Raw genomic sequence first — 5,777 nt, forward strand, 5'->3', positions numbered from 1 at the left:
GGGCCCGCGCCTCGGCCGCGCTCACAGCGGCCCCGCCTCCATCGTGCCCGCTCGTCGCCGTCCTTGCCCGGCTCCACGAGCGCACGCCGCCTGCCTCCCTGCGTCGCCGGCACCCCACCGTGCCCCGCCAGTCCCGCCACCGCGGTTGGCCTGGGCGGGTGCCGTATTAGGCACCCACGCGCCCGTGCCCGCATCGGCCCCCTGGGGCCAATGACATGGGGGCCCCATGCCCCAGAACGTTTTATTAAAAAAAAGGAATTAAAATTAATAATAATAAAAACAATTAATTAATTAAGGAATTAATTAAGTTAATTAATCATAATTAGATTAATCAAATTAACTAATTAGTCTAATTAAACTGTGATTAGTTTAGCTAAAACCTGATTAGCCTAAACAGGGTATGACAGGTGGGTCCCACTGGACCCACACGTCAGGTTGACCAAGTCAACCCCTGTTGACTGCTGACGTCATCATGACGTCAGCAGACACTATTCTGGATAATGTTGATTAAATTAATTAAATAAATTCTAAAAATGATTTAAACTTTAGAAAATCAATATAAAATAAACCGTAGCCCGGATGGAAAAACTTTATACATGAAAGTTGCTCAGAACGACGAGACGATTTCGGATACGCAGTCCGTTCGTCCGCCACACACCCCTAACCTATCGAACTCGCAACTTTTCCCCTCCGGTTCATCTGTCCGAAAACGCGAAACACCGGGAATACTTTCCCGGATGTTTTCCCCCCTTCGTCGGTATCACCTACTACCGCGATTGGGCACACCTAGCATCGTTACTTGTCATGTCATGCATCGATATGCATTTGTTTGCATTGTATTCATTATTTCTTCCCCCTCTTCTCTCCGGCAGACTACGAGACCAACGCTGCTGCTGCCCAGTTCGACTACGGAGTTGACGACCCCTCTCTCTTGCCAGAGCAACCAGGCAAGCCCTCCCCCCCTTGATCACCAGATATCGCCTATTCTACTCTATACTGCTTGCATTAGAGTAGTGTAGCATGTTACTGCTTTCCGTTGATCCTATTCTGATGCATAGCCTGACATTGTTGCTACACCTGTTGATACCTTACCTGCAATCCTAAATGCTTAGTATAGGATGCTAGTTTATCATCATTGGCCCTACATTCTTGTCAGTCTGCCTTGCTATACTATTGGGCTATGATCACTCGGGAGGTGATCACGGGTATATACATACATACATACTATACAGATGGTGACTAAAGTCGGGTCAGCTCGATGAGTACCCGCAAGTGATTCTGATGAGGGGGCTGAAAGGACAGGTGGCTCCATCCCGGTAGAGGTGGGCCTGGGTTCCCGACGGCCCACGACTGTTACTTTGTGGCGGAGCGACAGGGCAGGTTGAGACCACCTAGGAGACAGGTGGGCCTGGCCCTGTTCGGCGTTCGCGGATACTTAACACGCTTAACGAGATCATGGTATTTGATCTGAGTCGGCTACGAGCCTATACGCACTAACCATCTACGTGGGAGTAGTTATGGGTATCCCGACGTCGTGGTATCAGCCGAAGCACTTCAGACGTCAGCGACGGAGCGGCGCGCGCCGAATTGGACTGGAACGCCACTAGGCTAGGTCTGCTTTCGGCCACCCACGCAACGTGCAGGTGTGCTCAGGGCGATGGGCCCAGACCCCTGCGCGCTTAGGTTTAGACCGGCGTGCTGGCCTCTCTGTTTTGCCTAGGTGGGGCTGCGACGTGTTGATCTTCCGCGGCCGGGCATGACCCAGGAAAGTGTGTCCGGCCAAATGGGATCAAGCGTGTTGGGTTATGGGGTGCAGCCCTGCAGGGAAGTTAATCTATTCGAATAGCCGTGATCTTCGGTAACAGGACGACTTGGAGTTGTACCTTGACCTTATGACAACTAGAACCGGATACTTAATAAAACACACCCTTCCAAGTGCCAGATACAACTGGTGGTCGCTCTCTCTCGGGGATACGAGGAGGGGATCGCCGGGTAGGATTATGCTATGAGATGCTACTTGGAGATGCTACTTGGAGGACTTCAATCTACTCTCTTCTACGTGCTGCGAGACGGAGGCTGCCAGAAGCGTAGTCTTCGATAGGACTAGCTATCCCCCTCTTATTCTGGCATTCCGCAGTTCAGTCCACCGATATGGCCTCCTTACACATATACCCATGCATATGTAGTGTAGCTCCTTGCTTGCGAGTACTTTGGATGAGTACTCACGGTTGCTTTTCTCCCTCTTTTCCCCCTTTTCCCTTCTACCTGGTTGTCGCAACCAGATGCTGGAGCCTTGGAGCCAGACGCCACCATCGACGACGATTCCTGCTACAATGGAGGTGCCTTCTACTACGTGTAGGCCGCTGACGACGACCTGGAGTAGTTTAGGAGGATCCCAGGCAGGAGGCCTGCGCCTCTTTCGATCTGTATCCCAGTTTGTGCTAGCCTTCTTAAGGCAAACTTGTTTAACTTATGTCTGTACTCAGATATTGTTGCTTCCGCTGACTCGTCTATGATCGAGCACTTGTATTCGAGCCCTCGAGGCCCCTGGCTTGTATTATGATGCTTGTATGACTTATTTATGTTTTAGAGTTGTGTTGTGATATCTTCCCGTGAGTCCCTGATCTTGATCGTACACATTTGCGTGCATGATTAGTGTACGATTGAATCGGGGGCGTCACACCTTACTACCAAACTACTTTTTACCAATAATTTCAGTGCTTGTAGAAAATACCTTGCTGAAAACCGCTTGTCATTTTCTTCTGCTCCTCATTGGGTACGACACTCTTACTTATCAAAAGGACTATGATTGATCCCCTATACTTGTGGGTCATTGTGACGCCCCCGATTTAATCGTACACTAATCATGCACACAAACGTGTACGATCAAGATCAGGGACTCACGGGAAGATATCACAACACAACTCTAAAACATAAATAAGGCATACAAGCATCATAATACAAGCCAGGGGCCTCGAGGGCTCGAATACAAGTGCTCGATCATAGACGAGTCAGCGGAAGCAACAATATCTGAGTACAGACATAAGTTAAACAAGTTTGCCTTAAGAAGGCTAGCACAAACTGGGATACAGATCGAAAGAGGCGCAGGCCTCCTGCCTGGGATCCTCCTAAACTACTCCAGGTCGTCATCAGCGGGCAGCACGTAGTAGTAGGCACCTCCAGTGTAGTAGGGGTCGTCGTCGACGCTGGCTCCTGACTCCTGGACTCCAGCATCTGGTTGCGACAACCAGAAAGAAAGGAAAGGGGGGAAAAGGGGGGAGAAAGCAACCGTGAGTACTCATCCAAAGTACTCGCAAGCAAGGAACTACACTACATATGCATGGGTATATGTGTAAGGAGGCCATATCAGTGGACTAAACTGCAGAATGCCAGAATAAGAGGGGGATAGCTAATCCTGTCGAAGACTACGCTTCTGGCAGCCTCCGTCTTGCAGCATGTAGAAGAGAGTAGATTGAAGTACTTCAAGTAGCATCTCCAAGTAGCATATCCAGGTAGCATCTCCAAGCGCATCTCCAGTCGCATCGCATAGCATAATCCTACCCGGCGATCCTCTCTTCGTCGCCCTGTAGAAAAGCAATCACCGGGTTGTCTGTGGAACTTGGAAGGGTGTGTTTTATTAAGTATCCGGTTCTAGTTGTCATAAGGTCAAGGTACAACTCCAAGTCGTCCTATTACCGAAGATCACGGCTATTCGAATAGATTAACTTCCCTGCAGGGGTGCACCAACTTACCCAACACGCTTGATCCCATTTGGCCGGACACACTTTCCTGGGTCATGCCCGGCCTTGGAAGATCAACACGTCGCAGCCCCACCTAGGCACAACAGAGAGGTCAGCACGCCGGTCTAAACCTAAGCGCGCAGGGGTCTGGGCCCATCGCCCTGAGCACACCTGCATGTTGCGTGGGCGGCCGGAAGCAGACCTAGCCTAGCAGGCATTCCAGTCCAATCCGGCGCGCGCCGCTCCGTCGCTGACGTCTGAAGTGCTTCGGCTGATACCACGACGTCGGGATACCCATAACTACTCCCGCGTAGATTGTTAGTGCGTATAGGCTCGTAACCGACTCAGATCAAATACCAAGATCTCGTTAAGCGTGTTAAGTATCCGCGAACGCCGAACAGGGCTAGGACCACCTGTCTCCTAGGTGGTCTCAACCTGCCCTGCCGCTCCGCCACAAAGTAACAGTCGGGGGCCGTCGGGAACCCAGGCCCACCTCTACCGGGATGGAGCCACCTGCCCCTTCAGCCCCCATCTCCGAACAGTATCACAGGTAATGTAACTGTGTAAAGTATATCGTATATGCCCGTGATCACCTCCCGAAGTGATCACGGCCCAGTAGTATAGCATGGCAGACGGACAAGAGTGTAGGGCCACTGATGGAACACTAGCATCCTATACTAAGCAGTAGGATAGTAGGTAATGGTAACAACAGTAGTAGCAAGGACAGGCTATGCATCAGGATAGGAATAACGGAAAGCAGTAACATGCTACACTACTCTAATGCAAGCAGTATAGAGAAAAGAGTAGGCGATATCTGGTGATCAAGGGGGGGGCTTGCCTGGTTGCTCTGGCAAGAGAGAGGGGTCGTCAACTCCGTAGTCGAACTGGTCAGCAGCAGCGTCGGTCTCGTAGTCTACCGGAGAGAAGAGGGGGAAGAAATAATGATTACAGAGCAAACAAAGCATCTCAAAATATAACAAGGCAATACGCGGTGTTCGGTGTGCCCTAACGCGGTAGTAGGTGATACCGGTGAAGGGGGGAAAACATCCGGGAAAGTATTCCCGGTGTTTCGTGTTTTCGGGCAGAGGAGCCGGAGGGGGAAAGTTGCGGGTTCGATAGGTTAGGGGGGTGTGGCGGACGAACGGACTGCGTATCCGAATTCGTCTCGTCGTTCTGAGCAACTTTAATGTTGAAAATATTTTAATCCGAGTTACTGATTAAAAGATATGATTTTTTAAAGATTTTATTAATTTCTGGAATTTAATTAATTATTTATTTAATTCGAAAATGAATTTATGACGTCAGCATGATGTCATGCTGACGTCAGTAGTCAACAGGGTTGACTTGGTCAACCTGACATGTGGGTCCCGTTCGTCAGTGACTGTTAACTAATTACCCTAGTTTAGTTTAATTAACAGTAGTTAATTAGGTTAATTAGCCATTAGGTTAATTAATCAGGATTAATTAAATTAATTATTTACTTAATTAATTATTTAATTAATTAATTTTATTCATTTTCATTTTTACTAATTATATTTATTTAATTCCCTTTTTCCTTTTTTTTCAAAAAAAACGTTCTGTGGGGGGGGGCCTGGGCCCAACAGTCAGTGGCCCAGGCGGTGCCATGTGGATGCCACGCTGGACACCGGCCGGAGACGCGCCGGAGCTGCCTCCGGCGAGCCAAATGCGGCGGCGCGGCTCGGGAGGGACGCGGGATTCGCGCCCAGGGGGTCTGCTGGGCCGTGGCCGGGCGCGTTCGACGCGGCTCGGCGTCGCGCGTCGAGCGGGGGTGGCCAGAGGGGTTGGGAACGACGGAGGTGAGCGCTACGAGCTCTCCGGCGGCGAGGTGCTTCGGGCGAGGAAGAGAGAGAGAGGGTCGGGGCGGAACGGCCCGGCGCGGCGGCGGGGAAGGGCCTCGACCGAGCGGAGGAGGCGCGAGGCGAGGGGTGTACGCGGGGCGGCCGGAACCGGCGGCGGGGAGCGGTGGTGGCGCTCGGGAGGGAGACGAGGGGAGAGAGGGGATCGATCCCCAGGGGG

Source organism: Triticum dicoccoides, chromosome 1B, assembly GCF_002162155.2.
Source record: "Triticum dicoccoides isolate Atlit2015 ecotype Zavitan chromosome 1B, WEW_v2.0, whole genome shotgun sequence".
Taxonomy (NCBI): Eukaryota; Viridiplantae; Streptophyta; class Magnoliopsida; order Poales; family Poaceae; genus Triticum; species Triticum dicoccoides.